This window comes from Plecotus auritus, assembly GCF_963455305.1.
Source record: "Plecotus auritus genome assembly, chromosome: 1".
In the NCBI taxonomy this organism is placed as follows: domain Eukaryota; kingdom Metazoa; phylum Chordata; class Mammalia; order Chiroptera; family Vespertilionidae; genus Plecotus; species Plecotus auritus.
This window is the reverse complement of record NC_137770.1, coordinates 165,912,677-165,931,913: the sequence shown is the minus strand read 5'-3', so window position 1 is coordinate 165,931,913 and position 19,237 is coordinate 165,912,677. Positions and strand designations below refer to the sequence as shown.

General features: G+C 42.4%; 1 protein-coding gene across 4 annotated transcripts in view; it reads right to left on the bottom strand.

Annotated features, from left to right (window-relative positions):
• DIP2C (disco interacting protein 2 homolog C) overlaps positions 1–19,237 on the bottom strand; it is a 421,423-nt gene that overhangs the window by 183,109 nt on the left and 219,077 nt on the right. The gene's annotated exons all lie outside the window — the stretch shown is intronic.

Genomic DNA, 19,237 nt, shown 5'->3' with positions numbered 1-19,237 from the left:
AATACCAATGTGTTGCCTGTTGCTACTGCTCCACATTTTCTAGAATTTCACATGAATGGAACTGTGTAAGATTCGTCTGCCAGTCTGCTTCTTTCTAATGCTTTCAGTTTCAGCTGTGGTACATCTGACGTCTGCACTAGCTCCTTTCTCTTTAATGCATCTTGCCCATCCTCAGCCCTCTGTTTTCACATCAATTCTACAATCGGTTTCAGCTTCCCAGAGAACCAGGTGGAGGTTTTTATTTTAACTGAATGTACATTAGGAGAGTCAGTATCTCAACAGGATTATTCCCAGTTCAATACCACACGAATCCATTTTTTGTGGCCTTCTTTCATGTAAAATTTTATAATTTTCATTTGTTGCTTGTGTACAGAAATGTGATTAATTTTTATTCAGATTATATCAAGCCATTATACTAAACCCTCGTTTCTCATAAATCTGTAGATTGTTTGGGGGTTCCTATGCAGATAATGTCTGGGACTTTTCCTTTCTTGGTACTTCCTATCTTTTATTGACACAGGCCTCTGCCTAGAATGAACTGGTAAGATTACCTTTTTTCTTTCCATTCTCTAAAATTGTTCATATAGAATCAGACCAGTTAATTTCTTGAAAGTTTGGCATAACTTAAATATAAAACCTTCTGAGTCTGGTATATTCTTTATGAGAAAGTTTGTTTCAACTATTGTTTCCATTTACTTATTTACTAGTAGTCCTGCGCACGAATCTGTGCAACAGTAGGTCGCTGCCGCCCTCCTGTATCTCTCCACCCGCTGTCCTGCCCTCCTGTAGCTCTCCCCTCCCCCCTCACTCCCTATAGCTTGCTGCCCTGCCCCCTCCTGTAGCTCTCCACTGCCCATTTGTAGTTCGCTGCCCCACCCTCCTGCAGATCCGTGATCCGGTCATTATGTGGTAGGTCGTTACGCCTCAGGGCATAACGGGTAATTAGCATATTCCTCTCTTATTATATAGGATTTTTATTGATTTCAGAGAGGAAGGGAGTGGAAGAGAGAGATAGAAACATCGGTGATGAGAGGAAATCATTGATTGGCTGCTTCCTGAACATCCCCTATTGGGGACCAAGCCTGCAACCCAGGCATGTGCCCTTGACAGGAATGGAAACTGGGACCCTTCAGTCCACAGGCGACACTCTATCCACTAAGCCAAACCAGCTAGGGCTATTGTTTCCATTTATTTAATGGCCATAGGATTACTCAAACTTTCCATTTCTTAAGTTTTTAAATTAGAAATTTCTCCATTTACTTAAGTTTTCAAATTACTGTCATATGGTTATTCACAGGATTCTGATTATCTTCTTACCCTCTGGTATATTGTGATCATGTCCATTCCTTAGATCAGTGGTCAGCAAACTGCGGCTCTGTTGACTAATGAGTTTGCCGACCACTGTCTTAGATAATTCATTTCTATCTTCTTGCTTCACTATTCTCACTGGAGATTTTTCAATATTATTACTATTTCCCAAGAAACACTTTTATCTTTGTTGATACTCTACATTTGATCACTGTCCTTTATTCCATTTTTATATTAATAGACTTTATTTTTTAGGGCAATTTTAGGTTTACAGAAAAATTGAGTGGAAACTATAGCATGTTCCCATATACCTCATCCCAGCCTTCACACATATACAGTTTCATCCATTAACATTTTACACTAGTGTGGTACATTTGTTACGATTAATTGGGGTAATATCGATATTCTTAAAGCCTGTAGTTTACATTAGGGGTCAGTCTTGGTGTTGTACATTCTATGGTTTTGATAAATGTATAATGATCTATCCCACGATTACAAGGTCATATTGAATAGGTTCACTGCCCTAAAAATCTTCTGGGCTCCACCTACTTATCCCTCCTTTCCCTGGAACACTTGGTAACCACCAATCTTCTCAGTGTCTCCACAGTTTCACCTTTTCCAGAATGTTTTAGAATTGAAATTATACAATATGTAGCCTTTTCAGACTGGATTCTTTCACTGAGTAATATGTATTTTAGGATCTTCTATGTCTTTTCATGGCTTGATAGCTCATTTCTTTTTATAACTGAACAATATTCCATCGTCTAAATGAACTACAGTTTATCCATCCACCTTGAAGGACATCTTAGTTGCTTCAAAATTCTAGCAATTATGGGCAAAGCTGCTACAAACATTTGTGTGAACATTTTTAGATATATATATATATTTCCAACCCCTTTGGGTAAATACCAAGGAGTGCAGCTGCTGGATCCTTCCGTAAGAGTATGTCTAGTTTTTGGTTTTGTTTTGTTTTGTTTGCCATTCATACATTATATGTTTATTGAACACACAATATGTTTTAAACAATGCTGCCGAATAACACAACAAGAAGAAACTTTAAGAGAAAATATTGCTTTCTAAGGAACTAGCTCCCTCTATCAAAGAAATAAGAATCACAGTAAATGTCTCGGTAATACAGGATGAGATAGGATTTTACACCAAAATCGGCAGTGCAAACAGTAAATGCCTTTGAAGGTAAACAGTGAGTCCTAAATGCCTGGTATTATTATTATTTTATAATGCTTTCCACATTTAGTTTTAAAAAGTTTTTAAATTGATTTAAGAGAGAGCAAGGGAGAAAGAGAGATAGAAACAACAATGATGAGAGAGTGAGTCATTGAGTGGTTGCCTCCTGTATGCCCCATAGTGGGGATCAAGCTCCCAACCCAGGCATGTGCCCTAATTGGGAATTGAACTGTGACCTTCTGGTTCATGTGTTGACACTCAACCACTGAGCAATACCAACCAGGCTTTAATTTTTCAATTACAGTTTACATTAAAATTAGTCTGTACTAGTTTCAGGTGTACAGCAGAGGCCAGACAATCATATACTCCACAGAGTAGACCCTCAAGTACTTCAGAGTATGTTTAATTTTATAAGAAACCACTGAACTGCCTTCCTAAGTTGCTGTGCCTGCAAACATGAGGTACTAGTGTTCTGGATTTCTGCCATTCTGACAGTGGTATCTCACTGCAGTTTTAATTTGCAGTTCTCTAAAGACATATGATGTGGAGCATCTCTCCTGTGCTTACTTGCCATTTGTGGTCTTTTCTGGTGAGCTATCTGTTCAGGTCTTCTGCTCACCTCTTAACTGGATTGCTTGTTTCCTTACTCTGAGGTTTAAGAGTTCTTTGTATATTTTGGATACCAGTCCTTAATAAAAAATGAGTTTTGCAAAGATTGTTCTCCCAATTTATGGTTTGTCTTTCCATTCTCTTTACTGTGTCTTTCATAGGACAGAAGTTTCTAATTTTATTGAAGTCCAACTTACCAAATTTTTTCTTGAATGGATTGTGCTTTTGGTGTTGTATTAACAAGTCATCACCAAACCCAAGTTCACCTAGATATTCTCCTATATTATCTTCTAAAATGTTTATAATTTTTTGTTTTACATTTAGGTCTATGATCCACTGTGACTTAATATGCATGAAAGCTCTAAGATCTGTTCTAGATTCATTGTTTTTTTGTTAATCCTCACTCCAGGATATTTTTCCATTGATTTTTAGAGAGTAAAAGAGTGGGGGGAGGAGGGGGAAAAGAAAGAGAAACATGGATGTGAGATGTTTGCCTCTCACCTTCAACTGAGGTACATGCCCTTAACTGGAATCAAACCTGGGACCTGTCAGTCTGCAGGCCAATACTCTATCCACTGAGCCAAACTGGCTAGGGGTATATTCATTTTTTAACATGTGGATGTCCAGTTGTTCCAGTGCTATGTATTGAAAAGATTATCATTTCTCCATTGAATTGCTTTGTTTCTTTGTCAAGTATCAGTTGACTATATCTATGTGGGTCCATTTCTGGGCTAATATGATCCAATGATCTATTAGTCTATTATTTCACCAATACCTCGCTGTCCTGTCTACTTGTAGTTTTTAGTAGGTCTTCAAGTTGAGTAGTGTCAGTCTTCCAATTTTATTGTTCTATATTGTGTTACCTATTTTGGGTCTTTTACCTTTCCATATGAACTTTAGTTTGTTGATATTTACAAAATAACTTGCTGGAATTTTGGCTGGGATTGCATTGAATCTATAGATCAAATTGGGAAGAACTGACATCTTGAAATTATTGAGACTTCCTATCCACGCATACAGAATTTTTCTCCATTTATTTAGAACTATAATTTCTTTCATTATTTTTATAGTTTTAAGAGCTCTACTTAAGTATTTCATTCTTTGATGGTAATGTAAATGACACTGTGTTTTTAATTTCAAGTTCCAATTGTTTGTTACTGGTATATAAGAAAGTGAATTTTTTTCATATATTAACTTTATATCTTGCAAGCTTGCCATAACTGCTTATTAGTTTCAGATTTTTTTCTTGATTCTTTAGGATTTTCTACAAAGACAATCATGTTGTCTGTAAATAAAGACAATTTTATTTCTTCCTTCCCAATGTGTATACCCTTTTTTCCTTTTCTCTTCTTGTCCTATTGCATTAGCTAGGACTTCTAGTATACTAGTAATGCTGAATAGTAGTAGGGAGAGAGGACATTCTTGCCATGTTCCTGGTCTTAGTGGGAAATAATTTAGTTTCTCACCAGTAAGTATAATGTTAACAGGTTTTTTTGTAGATGCTCTTTATCAAATTGAGGAATTTCCCTTTTATTCCCAATTTTCTGAGAGATTTTTATCACAATGGATGTTAGATTTTGTCAAATGTTTTTGGGTTTTGTTTTTTTTTTTGGTATATATTGATGGGGCAGTGGTTCTCAACCTTTTTAAGAATCTCATGCTCTACCGACTGAGCTAGCCGGGCACTTCTTCTCAACCTTTCCAATGCCGCGACCCTTTAATACAGTTCCTCATGTTGTGGTGACCCCCAACCATAAAATTACTTTCGTTGCTACTTCATAACTGTAATTTTGCTAGTTATGAATCGTAATGTAAATATCTGTGTAATGTAATCGTAATGTAAATATCTGTGACCCTGCCAGCAGTTCTCAACCTGTGGGTCACAACCCACAGGTTGAGAACTGCTGCTGTAGAGCCTAAGACCATCAGAAAACACAGATATTTACATTACAATTCATTAACAGTAGCAAAATTACAGTTATGAAGTAGCAACAAAAATAATTTTATGGATGGGGGTCACCACAACATGAGGAACTGTATTAAAGGGTCGCGGCATTAAAAAGATTGAGAACTACTCTGATGGGGTCATGTGGTTTTTCTTTTTAGTTTGTTGATGTGATGGATTATATTAATTTTTAAATGTGAAACCAGCCTTGCATACTTAGAATAAATCCCACTTGGTAGTAGTACATAATTATTTGTATACAATATTGGATCTCATTTACTAATACTTTGTTGAGGAATTTTATATCTATGTATAAATATTATTGTTAATGAGAGATACTAGTCTGTAGTTTCCCTTTATTGTAATGTCTTTGTCTAGTTTTGGTTTTAGGTTAATGCTAGCCTCACAGAATAAATCAGAAGTATTCCCTTTGCTTTTATATGTAGGAAGAATACATAAAGAATGGGTATAATGTCTTACTTAGCTGTATGATAGAATTTGCAAGTGAACCCATCTAGGCCTGGTGTGTTGTTCTGGAAGCTTATTATTTACTAGAGGCCAGGTGCATGAAATTCGTGCACGGGAGGGGAGTGTGCCTCAGCCCAGCCTGCACCCTCTCCAATCTGGGACCCCTCAAAGGATGTCCCAGTAGGATCGGGCCTAAACGGGCAGTCGGACATCCCTCTCACAATCCAGGACTGCTGGCTCCCAACTGCTTGCCTGCCTGCCTTCCTGATTGCCTCTAACAGCTTCTGCCTGCCAGCCTGATCACCCCCTAACCACTCCCCTGCCAGCCTGATTGATTCCTAACTGCTCCCCTGCCAGCCTGATTGCCCCTATCAGCCCTCCCCTGCAGGCCTGGTCCCCTCCAACTGCTCTCCCCTGCAGGCCCAGTCACCCCCAACTTCCCTCCTCTGCTGGCCTGGTCACCCCTAACTGCCCTCCCCTGCAGGCTTGATCGCCCTGAACTGACCTCCCTTCCAAGCCTGGTACCTCCCAACTGCCCTCCCCTGCTGGCCTGATCACCCACAACTGCCCTACCTTGCAGACCTGGTCCCTCCCAACTGCCCTCCCCTGCTGGCCATCTTGTGGTGGCCATCTTGTGTCCACATGGGGGCAGGATCTTTGACCACATGGGGGCAGCCATCTTGTGCGTTGGAGTGATGGTCAATCTGCATATTACTCTTTTATTAGATAGGATAGAGGCCTGGTGCACGAGTGGGGGCCAGCTGGTTTGCCCTGAAGGGTGTCCTGGATCAGGGTGGGGGTTCCCTTGGGGCGTGGGGTGGCCTGGGTGAGGGGCCTGTGGTGGTTTGCAGGCCGGCCATGACCCTGGTGACCCAAGCGGAGGCCCTGGTATCTGGGGTTTATTTATCTTCTATAATTGAAACTTTGTAGCCTTGAGCGGAGCCAAGCCTCCTGCTCACTCTGTGGCCACAGCCATTTTTGTTGGGATTTATTTATCTTCTATAATTGAAACTTTGTAGCCTTGAGTGTAGACCTGGACTGGCCAGGGCGGCCAGGAAACTTGGCTTCCTCCATTGCCCGGGGCAACTCAAGCCTCCTGCTTGCTGCAGCTCTGTGGCCGCAGTCATCTTGGTTGGGTTAATTTGCATACTCGCTCCTGATTGGCTGGTGGGCGTGGCTTGTGGGTATAGCTGAGGTACGGTCTATTTGCATATTACTCTTTTATTAGATAGGATTGATTTTGTGTGTGTTTTTTATTTTTTATTTTTTATTTTTTTTTTAAATAAATCTTTACTGTTCAGATTATTACAGGTGTTCTGTTTTTCCCCCTAGCTCCCCTCCACCTGATTCCCCACCCCACCCCATGCCCTTACCCCCCCCCCACTGTCTTCATCCATAGGTGTAAGATTTTTGTCCAGTCTCTTCCCGCACCCCTCACACCCCCTCCCCCCTGAGAATTGTCAGTCCACTCCCTTTCTATGTCCCTGATTCTATTATAAATTCACCAGTCCATTCTGTTCTTCAGATTTTTTATTCACTTGATTTTTAGATTCACTTGTTGGTAGGTATGTATTTGATGTCATTTTGTTGTTCATAATTTTTATCTTTACCTTTTTCTTCTTCTTCCTCTTCTTAAAGAACACCCTTCAGCATTTCATGTAATCCTGGTTTGGTGGTGATGAACTCCTTTAGCTTTTTCTTGTCTGTGAAGCTCTTTATCTGACCTTCAACTCTGAATGATAGCTTTGCTGGGTAGAGTAATCTTGGTTGTAGGTTCTTGCTGTTCATCACTTTGAATATTTCTTGCCACTCCTGTCTGGCCTGCATAGTTTCTGTTGAGAAATCAGCTGACAGTCATATGGGTACTCCCTTGTAGGTAACTAACCATTTTTCTCTTGCTGCTTTCAAGATTCTGTCTTTTGCCCTTGGCATTTTAATTATGATGTGTATTGGTGTGGTCCTCTTTGGATTCCTCTTGTATGGGGTTCTGTGTGCTTCCTGAACTTGTAAGTCTATTTCTTTCACCAGGTAGGGAAAGTTTTCTGTCATTATTTCTTCTAATAGGTTTTCAATATTTTGCTCTTTCTCTTCTTCTGGCACCCCCAAAATTCGGATGTTGGAACACTTAAAGTTGTCCCAGAGGCTCCTTACACTATCTTCATATTTTTGGATTTTTTCTTTTTGTTTTTCTGGTTGGGTGTTTTTTGTTTCCTCATATTTCAGATCTTTGGTTTGATTCTTGGGGTACGTTGATCTACAGTTGAGTTTCTGTATATTCTTTATTTCAGACAGTGTATGCTTAATTTCTGACTGGTCCTTTTCCATTTTTTTGGCATTCTCATTAAGGTCCTTGAAGGTCTCACTAAGCTCCTCGGAGGTCTCATCAAGTTTCTCGGCAGTTTTTAGAAGATTCTTGAGTAACCTTATAAATGTGGTTCCGAACTCTATGTCGTCCATTAGTTTGCTTTCCTCCATTTCTCTCATTCGTGACATGTTTCTTTGTCTCCGCATTTTGTTGCTTCCTTATGTTGATGGAGTGGCTTTGTGTGGTAGGTGACCTATAGGGGCCAGTAGCTCAGCCTTCCCAATCACCTGAGGTGGACGCCTTTGGTACACCACTTTGTGGGCTGAGTGCAAAGTCTTGGTGAAGTTAAGCCTTGATTGCTGTTGGTACACTGGGAGGAATTGACCTCCAGGCCAATTGGCTGTGAGGACCCGCTGTGTCTATAATGGAAGAACTGCTGTGCTGGAGACACGCTTATGGTGCAGGACTTGTTTCAATGGGGCTTTGGTGCTCACTGAGTCTGCCTCTTGAATGTATCACTTATGGATGTGAGGAGTTGAAATCTGGTGTCTCACACTGACCACTAGGTACACTGGCTTCTGGATCTCCAATGGGGTGCAGGTCAGCTACTGTCTGAGGCCACCCAGCAGGAGCTACAGCAAGAACTACAGTTTTCTCCTCTTTGCTAGGGGATTGGAGGTTTTGGAACTGTCTGACCCGGGCTGCAAGTTTGCTAGGTTAAGCTGCGATAGGGCAGGCCATTCATATGCTAAAGCAGCTGCTTGGAGCTTGGGTGGGTTCGTAGATTGTGCAGGGCGGGGTCTCAGGTCGTGACTAGGCTAGGGCATGGCAAACAGCGATGGCTGCCAGTAAGCCAGCTCTGCGGCTCTGCGTCTCCGACAGTCCCAGCACAATAAACAATTGTTCCTGCGCGCAGCCCTGCAAGCAAGCCTCCCTCACTTTCCGACCCTACGGCAGACAGTCCAGCTTCTCCCCGTAGGAGTTTGGGTCCCCCGAGTCTCCCCAGAAACGAGTTCGGAGTAATCGGGAGCTTATCTCCCTTCAGGTTGAAAACAGCAGCGCTCCCAGTCGCCCATCACCAGCCCAATTCGCGCGTCTCCGTACCTCAGCTTTTCAGCGCTTGTGCACCCCTCAATGCTGTTTGCTCTTTCCTTCTAGTTGTAGAACTTCCACTCAGCCAGCTTTCCCGTGGTTCTGGGTGATAGACGTTTTGTCTTTTAGTTGTAGTTTTGAAATTGTTGTGCGAGGCAGCAGTTTAGGTGTTTACCTACGCTGCCATCTTGGATCTCCTGTACCTTGTGTGTGTTTTTTAAATAGACATAGGCCTATTCAGATTGTCTATTCTTGTGTGTTTTGGTCAATTGTGTCTTTCAAGGAATTGGGGTCCATTTCATCTAGGTTATCAAATTTGTGGGCATACAGTTATTTGTAATATTCCTTTATCATCCTTTTATGGTCTAAGAAACCAGTAGTGATGGTTGCTTTTCATTTCTGGTATTAGTAATTTGTGTCATCTCTACTGTTTTATTACTTAACCTGGTTAGAAGTTTATCAATTATATTGACCTTTTCAAAGAACCAGCATTTGGATTCTTCCATTTTTACTAGATTTCGCATTTTCAATTTCATTTGTTCTCCTCCAACTTTTATTTCTTTTCTTCTTTGGATTTAATTTCTTCTTACTTTCCTAGTTTCTTAAGGTTGAAGCTTTGATTACAGATTTTAGAACTTTCTTCTTTTCTAACATATGCATTCGATGTTATACATTTGCCTTTAAGCATTGCTTTTGCTGCATCTCACATTTTGATCACTTGTATTTTTCCTTTTAAAAAATATTTCCTTTCCAAGATGTTTTAAATTTTTCTGACTTTTTGATTCATGTGTTCTTTAAAGTATATTGTTTAATCTCCAAGTATTCTTTTTTTAAAAAAATATATTTTATTGATTTTTTACAGAGAGGAAGGGAGAGGGATAGAAAGTTAGAAACATCGATGAGAGAGAAACATCGATCAGCTGCCTCCTGCACACTCCCTACTGGGTATGTGCCCGCAACCACAGTACATGCCCTTGACCGGAATTGAACCTGGGACCCTTCAGTCTACAGGCCGACGCTCTATCCACTGAGCCAAACCGGTTAAGTCTCCAAGTATTCTTTATGTAGATCTGAGTATCTGACCTACCCACCTTCTGTCTATTGATGAGCCATTCTTCATATCTGTCATGATGTTTTTGATTTCTAGCACTGCCTTTAGATTTTTGTCTTAAAGATTCCACCTCTGCTTACATTACCCATCCCCATTTTGGGGTGGCAGTTTGCACAATGACCTCAGTTCTTTGATAGATCAAAGGAAGGTTGTTGACTTCCCATTTGTTAAGAGTTTCTCTTGTGATGAGGATGGGTGTGATGACTTCCATGCTTCCACTACATGCTGGAGTAGAAAACAAGTCTGTATCCTCTACTCCATTTTATTCTCTTTATTAATTCTTCTTCTTTCTACAAATTTATTGATTTTCCTTTTCTACCTTTCTAAGTTAAATCCTTATTTTTTCAATGTCCAAGATCTCTGCTTACTTAATATAAACATTTTAGGCTATCAACTTCTTTCTAAGTACCATTTTGGTACATCACACAAATTTTGATGAATATTTTTTTCACCTAGAATACAACAGCCTCACCCTGGCCAGTGTGTCTCAGTTGGTTGAGCTTCGTCCTGTGCACTGAAATACTGCTGGTTCAATTCCCAGTCAGGGCACATGCCTGGGTTGTGGGCTCAATCCCTTGGGGAGAGGGGGACAGAGCATGCATGATGCAGCTGATTGGTGCTTCTCTCTCACATTGATGTTTCTCTCCCTCTCCCTTCCTCTCTCTCTAAAAATCAATAAAAATAAAATACAACAGCCCCTTTAACATGTCCTTGATTTCAGCCAGGAACGCATCCCAACCCAACCAATCTATCCTATATATTCCTGCTCTACTACACTGACATTTCTAAAATGCAAATCTGACTGTGCTGTTTCTGTTTAAGTGACTAGATACGGATATCAAGATTTAGTTTGTTTTATTAGTTCTGGACAAACAGGTCTTTTGATCTTAAGTGCATCCCCTGCTGTCACCCCTACTCTTACACAACCTTGGCCCTAGAACAGCACTGCAAAGGAGAGCTTTCTGTTTTGCTGGTGACTCCCATATCTGCCCTGCCCAGTCTAGTAGCCACTTGCCAAAAAAGAAAAAAAAAAGTGGTTAGTGAAGCAAAAGAAACAAACCATAAATTTTACCTAATTTTAATTAGTTTAAATTTTGAAAAGTTCCATGTGGATTTGGCCATCATATTAAACAGTGTAGCTCTAGTCAGGAGTCTATCCTTCACAATGAATCTTTAGTTGAGTGTGTAGTCTGATTTAGTGCATCCTTCTCTCATATGCTAATGTAAGAAAATGTTACATTACATTTTCCTAATTTACACCAGAATAAATAAATTTATGAAAACTGAGTTGTTCAGAGAGAACACAGGTTACAGAGTTAGGAACTACATTAAAATCAGTAAGTTCAAGTTGACTAGAGAAAGAAAAATCTCAATCTAGAAAATGAAACTACAGCATTAAGGAAGAAATTACTATAGGATAAATAAGCTCTTTAAAAGCAAACACATGTTTTTTATATCACTCTCTTACCTATAGTGCATAGCAGAGGACTCAGTACACAAAATTATTTGCACATTTGTTGAATGAGTGAATATGAGGACACAGGTCCTTATTCCCAGAAACTGAGCATTGCCATGAATCAGACTTTAAACTGATGGCAGCATAAAACCAGTCTTGGTGTGGTTTCAGATGTAGAAGTTTCTAGTTCATATTATCTCTCAATTTTTAAGGAATAAATTACATTTTTACAAGCCTCACAGCAATGGTTCTCAAACTCTTTGACTCAAAGAATGCTTTAAACTCTTAATGCCAAAAGCCCTTAAAAGCATTTGCTTGTGGGATTAATATTTACATATTTACTATATTAGAAAGTAAACTTTTAAAACACAGGACTTCACAATCACAGATTCCACTAGCTATTAGAATCATAACATCACCATATGTCATGCAGCCTCTGGAAAAATCCAATGTGCATTCTTTAAAAAATGAGAGTAAAAAGGCAAACAATGTGTTAGTGTTATTCTGAATAGTTTGACCTCACAGACATTCTTAAAGGGTAGTGAGATCCCTGGAACTACTTCAGTTTGCCGTCTTAGCCTAAGACAGGGCTCCTTGAAATTCTCCCAGGAATGAACATGAGGATGGGTCAGGGTGGCTGTCCACTGAGAGGCAGCTGCCTTGACCATGTGCACACACAAAATATGAGGTGTGGTTTTTAAACCATTTCTTAGTTCATAAAAGGACAAAAGAATCATTTTTAACATATTAGGAGATTGTATGCTACATTTTAGTTTTAATTTTCTTCCGTATCATAGTTGGTCTTGGTTGGAATAGACACAACACAAACATCAAAGTTTTCTTTTCTAGGGTGTTTGGTGGGGAGAAAAGGGATGTTTAAAATACCTAGAATTTTTAAAGCTCTAATTTAGACTTTATCGAGTGAAAGTAAGAAAAGTGCCTAAAATATAGACACCTGTTCATCATTCATTCACTTTCAAAAACAAATTTAAGTTTCCAAAGAAAGTCATTTATCAAGAATTCCAGTAGGAGTTCATCATGATGTAAGGCCATGGGTTTAGAAGTGAAATGGAAAAATGTTGCCAGGAGAGATTAAATTTGAGGCTATACGGTTGACTAGATTGACTGTTAATTAAGTCAATTAACTAAAAGATAATAGAATCACTTCTTGGGTGATATAATTTGGTCATTGAAGCAATCAAAGGAATGCTATAGTAAGTTAAGTAGTCAAAGAAATTCAAAGAGCAAAAATCTCCTGAGGGCCACAAAACTTTCCCTTTTGAATGTCTTAAATCTTCCATGCTGGCTCAGAAGAAAATAAACCGGAAAGTCCTGAAACATGTACACTGGCAATAGACTGAAATCAGTTAAGATTTCATACTGCAATTTTTAAAATGATGTAAGAGCACATACTGTAAGAGAAAGTAACATGTCAGTGAAATGTCTAAAATAAGAACACTCATGACTAGATTATTTTAACAACAGGAGATAGAAGAGAATAAAATGGTAAGTGAGACTATCAAGTGAGCCAGCATAATGATCTATGGGTCCTCCTTAGCTTTTCTTTAGGGTGGTTGCCATGATACATAGTAGATTGGGGGAGCTTGGTATTGATTATAGAAAATGAGATCCCCAGCTGAGATTTCACAAGTACATGGAAAGATTCTCTGGATAGGCCTATCCAATATATAAATTAAGCAGTTAATATTCAAAAATGTTTACAATTAAAATAGTATATATCTACACTAATAAAAGAGAAACATGCAAATTAACCATCACTCCGCTTCACCAAGCCAAGCCCACCAGCCAATCAGGAGTGAGTATGCAAATTAACCCAACCAAGATGGCGGCTGGCCACGGAGCTGGAGCAAGCAGGAGGCTTGGGTTGCCCCCGGCAATGAAGGAAGCCAAGCTTCCCACCCGTCCTGGCCAGCCCTGGCCTCTGCTCAAGGCTACAAAGTTTCAATTATAGAAGATAAATAAATCCTAGATACTTGCTTCCAGCTGGCCTTGGACTCTGCTCAAGAGGCACTAAAAAAAAAAAAAGAAAAAGAAAAAAAAGAGGGGCTGGGACCTTGGGTTGCCGGGGGTTGATCAGGCCAGAATAGGATGGCAGGGGCCGCTGGGGGTAAGCAGACCAGCAGGGGGGCCAGTTGGGGGTGAGCAAGTCGTCAGTGGGCGTAAGTTGGAGGTGATCAGGACAGCAGGGGGGGCAGTTGGAGGTGAACAGGCCAGTGGGAGGGGAAGGTGGGGGTGAGCAGGCCAGCAGGGGGGGCAGTTGGGGGTGATCAGGCTGGTGGGGGGGCATTTGGGGGTGATCAGGCTGGTGGGGGGGGCATTTGGGGGTGAGCAGGCTGGCCGCAAGGGGCAGTTGGGGGCAAGCAGGCCGGCAGGCAGAGTGGTTGGGGCAATCAGGCAGGCAGGCAGGTGAGTGGCTGTAGCCAGCAGTCCTGGATTGTGAGAGGGATGTCCAACTGCCGGTTTAGGCCCGATCCCTGTAAACCGGCAGTAGAACGTCCTTCGAGGGGTCCCAGATTGGAGAGGGTGCAGGCTGGGCTGAGGAACAGCGCCTCCCCCCGGGCACGAATTTCGTGCACCGGGCCACTAGTCTACACTAATAAAAGAGAAACATGCAAATTGACCGTACCTCTGCTACGCCCACAAGCCAATCAGGTGCGAGTATGCAAATTAACCCAACCAAGATGGCTGCAGCCACAGAGCGAGCAGGAGGCTTGGATTGCCCAGGCAATGGAGGAAGCCAAGCTTCCCGCATGCTCTGGCCTGCCCTGGCCTCTGCTCAAGGCTACAAAGTTTCAATTATAGAAGATAAATAAATCCCAGATAACAGGGCCTCAACTTGGGTCGCCGGGGGGGCATGGTTGGCCTGCAAACCACCAAAGGCCCCTTGCCCAGGCTGCCCCATGCCCCAAGGGAACCCCCACCCTGATCCAGGACACCCTTCAGGGCAAACCAGCTGGCCCCCACCCGTGTACCAGGCCTCTATCCTATCTAATAAAAGAGTAATATGCAGATTGACCATCTCTCCAACACATAAGATGGCTGCCCCCATGTGGACACAAAATGGCCACCACAAGATGGCCAGCAGGGGAAAGCAGTTGGGAGGGACCAGGCCTGCAAGGGAGGGCAGTTGTGGGGGATCAGGCCAGCAGGGGAGGTACCAGGCTTGGAAGGGAGGGCAGTTGGGGGCGATGAAACCTGCAGGAGAGGGCAGTTAGGGGTGACCAGGCCTGCAGAGGAGGGAAGTTGGGGGCGACCGGGCCTGCAGGGAAGGGCAGTTGGTGGGGACCAGGCCTGCAGGGGAGGTCAGTTAGGGGCAATCAGGCTGGCAGGGGAGCAGTTAGGCATCAGGCTGGCAGGGGAGTGGTTAGGGCAGGGGTGGGCAAACTTTTTGACTAGAGGGCCACAATGAGTTCTTAAACTGGACCGGAGGGCCGGAACAAAAGCATGGATGGAGTGTTTGTGTGAGCTAATATAAATTCAAAGTAAAGGAGCAGAGGGGAGAGCAGGAGAACCCACTGCTCTTTCGGCTACGCGGGCCAGATAGAACAGCCGAACGGGCCGGATCTGGCCAACGGGCCGTAGTTTGCCCAGGGATGGGTTAGGGGGTGACCAGGCTGGCAGGCAGAAGCAGTTAGGGGCAATCAGGAAGGCAGGCAGGCGAGCAGTTGGGAGCCAGCAGTCCAGGATTGTGAGAGGGATGTCCAACTGCCCGTTTAGGCCCAATCCTACCGGGATCAGGCCTAAACGGGCAGTTGGACATCCCTCAAGGGGTCCTGGATTGGAGAGGGTGCAGGCTGGGCTGAGGGACACCCCCCCCCATGCATGAATTTCGTGCACCAGGCCTCTAGTGTAATAATATTTTCCATGCTTTACATGACACTTTAAGAAATGTCTACACAATTTTTCAAGGTATTCTTTACAACTGCATTGTAAGTAAATAGCTGAGGCAAATTCCACCATCTCTAATCTATGAATGAAAGGATTAATTCTCTAAAGGCAGACCCAGAGACCATCATCTATGCAGGTGTATCACCTGGACATCTAGAGTCACCCCTTGTTCCCTCTCTCACACACTCTTACATTAATTCAGCCTTAGGGTCCTATTGCTATTATCTTCTAAACATATCTCAAACCTTACCAGCACTGACTCACCTCCTAGACATGCATCAATATCAGACTTTCAGGGTCTTCACAATTCCTCCACTTCAAATCCATATTCCACAGTGCTACCCAAGTAATGTTCAAATGCTGAGACTGCTCCTGTCATGTCTTTGCCTAAAATCTTCAAGTGGCACCCTACCATCTTCAGGATCAAGTTCAAATTCCCAAGCATGGTATACAAGATACCTTAAAATCTGGAATCTCTGTATGTGATTTCTTACTTCCCCCCAAATGTGCTATGGTCCCTCATCTCCCTTCCTTTCAAAACTGTTACCTAGGCAACATTTTATGTGACTGGCATACATGAATTAACAGAACAAAGATCTTGTCTTTGTAGATCTTACATTCTTATGGTAGGCAGGTAGATGGTTGATAGATCAGAGAAATAAAATTAATTGGTAGACAAGTAGGTAGATGATTAATACAAGCATACAGATGACTGATATAGGTAAGTAGGTAGATGATAGATGGATGACAGATTACTGACAGAGATGTTTGATAGACATGGGGGTGAGCTGATAGATGGATGACCGATAGAGTGCTAGGGTGATGGCAGCAATGGATACAAATGAATCAGAATGGGGAAGCATAGGGATCGTGTGTGAGGTGCTATGAAATCGTGTCAGAGAATGCCTCACAAAAGCAGTTGCACCTGAGCAGAGACCTGACGAAGGTAAGGAAACCAACGGTGTGTATGTATGAGCAAAGACCACTGGGGCAGACAGTGTAGTAGCCCTATAGCAGTTAGGTGTCTGTGTGCTCAAAACCACCCAGGAAACCAGTGAGGCTGCAGAGCAGGGATAACGTGAAAGACAAGACCATGGAGAAATGGGAGTGAAACCACACACACGGTGGGTCATTATGGGGACGTGATTCTTACCCTGAGAGCAATGGGAGCTGCTGGGGTGCTTGAGCAGGTGTGTCACCAGCTGTGTATTTAGGAGCTAAGCATGAGGGGAACAGCCCCCTCAGAGACCACACTGCACAGGAACATTTACCCTTTACACATTATAACCTTCAGTCCACTGGTCTGGTTCCCCTTAGACCAGTGGTCGGCAAACTCATTAGTCAACAGAGCGGCAAACCGCAGCTCACGAGCCGCATGTGGCTTGCAAGCCGCAGTTTGCTGACCACTGCCCTAGACTCTGAACTCCTAGGGAGGAGGAGGCTGTGTCTTATTCTCTGTTGCTCTCTAGCACCAAGCAGATCAGGAAGGACACTTCCTCACACTCCTCGGGTGCTGGGCGCTGAGATGGAGCTCCAGGACCGCACCGGCCATTGGAGGGGTTGCACTAGTCTTTGACCTTAGGCCTAGAGCCCCAAATTCCCAATGACTGGGCAGAAAGAGCAACCAAGGGAGAAAATCAGAACTAAACAGAGGATATGGGAAAAGGGTGCCTTGAGAGACACCTACAGGAGACAAAGCTACAAGGTCAGAAGCCTGTTAGAATCTGAGGCCAGAGATGGGGGTCATGGGGGTAGTATCAAATGCTCACATCCAAGTCTGGAGCTCTAACTGGAAAGGACTAACGCTAGCTGCAGCTGCAGCTTTTGTTCACAGCTCCTCCCGCTCACAGTGACGTGGGTGAGGAGTTAACAGTAATTCTAAAGTAGGGCTGGAGGTGGGCTGAACCCAGATGGGTCTATTTCCTTTGCAGAGGACTACTGGTATGCTGGCCATGTTTCTACTGACTAGTAAAAATAACTCCTGAAGTTGCCCTCGATTCCCCTCCGTAGCCCTCCCCCTCCCCCTCCCCCAGTGCGCTGCTCTCCCATATCTCCTCTTCCATCCTCAAAGATGGAAGTAATGTGCACAGGTGAGTTGACAGGTACCTGAGGATAAGGAATTACCATCCCTGCTGTGCTAACCTCTCTCAGACTTTTACTATCTGACCACCCATCCTATCCACCCGCTAAGTAACTAGGAGGGTCTGCAAAACACAGTGCACCTTATCAAAGGCTGTGTGAACACTGGGGTCTGTCAGTCCCACCCTCCATCATCAGGAAAGACAAATCATAGACTTGGGAAATAGACTTGTTGGGATTTAATTTCCATGTAAATTATAAAAATTAACACAGTTAAAGGTTAGAAATGGACATGAGATAAAATCTTTGTGGCAAGTAGTCATCTGACAGGAAAGACAAAGCTAGATTTGTGACCTCTTTTGATGATTTACTCACTGCAGTAGCATTAATAACCACATTCCTGCCTAAACTTCTATTTTCTTATCTATAGAATGGAAATAAGAGCACGGGACTAGCTTCTGTGAGAACTAAAGATACTAAAAATTATAAACATGCCATCATATGTGGTCTACAGGTGTGGCTACTGTATGCAGGACTATGTGTGTATCTACAGGTGTGGTTACTGTATGCAGAACTGTGTGTGTGTCTACGTATGTGTCTACATGTGTATGCGCATGTATAAAATACTAGCAGCAGTATCAAGACAAAGGAGTTAATGGAAACATTTTACAGTAAGCTGACAGCATACAAGTGCATGCCTCTACTCTCCTAATTATCTGAAAGGGGCCTCTGAGATGCTGGAATGGCTAAGATGGGTTCTTGATGTGTGCTGGGTGTTAAATACCTCTGAAAAACAGAAGGTGGATTTAGGAACAAATTCCTGCCTTCATTCCATCCCCAGGTATTGACCAGGCATCAAGGCCTCCTGAGAGGGACTGAGAAGGCAGGGAGAGCAGCAGTGAGGCTGCGCTTGGCATTTCCATGTTTCTCAGTCCATTCTTCTTGCTTGTGCAGATGACTACTCCTGACGCCATCAAATCTGTCTTACCCCTACATCCAGGAAGTCAGTCAGACAGCTCCTTAGAGGAAATGGTGGTGGTTTATCTTATAAGCCCCCATTAACAGAAAGATTCAAGAAACATGGACCCACCCAACCCTGGTATGAACTAGCTGAGCTACCACATTTGCCACAGCCTCAGCTTCCTCTTTTGTAACATGAAACAGTAATAAGCACTTCACCTGTTTGTTATGAAAACTAAGGGAGATGATGTCTGTGAAACTACCTTGCCAAATATAAAGCGATAGACAATGTTATCATTCGGATCAGTATCTTCAGCAATCCACATGTGCCCTGTACTGGTGTCCAGCAACAACACTTACCAGGAATTTTCTTTTAAAAATTATAGGTAGGAAAGCGGGTAAAAGCAACTTTAATCTAGATGTTGGGGAAAAAAATGTCTCAAAAGTAATTAAAATATTAATTGCAAATTTTCTGATGCTAAATAAATGAAATAAATTCAAGCCAGACAAGCTCAGGTGATGATTACAATGAAATGGAATTACCAAGATAGCACTCTTGTAGAGAGCACCACAAACCACAAAGGCAACAATAGAGTACAAAAAAAAATATTTTTTTTTTAGTCAGAGGTATTTATTTACTTTCACATGTCATCTTACAATGTAAATATTTACGAGGTTCTTATCCCAACTCATGCACAAGCGCCTGTATTTTTTTAATTTCTTTATTAAGTTATTACATATGTGTCCTTATCCCCCCATTACCCCCACTTCCCCCCCACTCATGCCCTCACCCCCCTGTTGTCTGTGTCC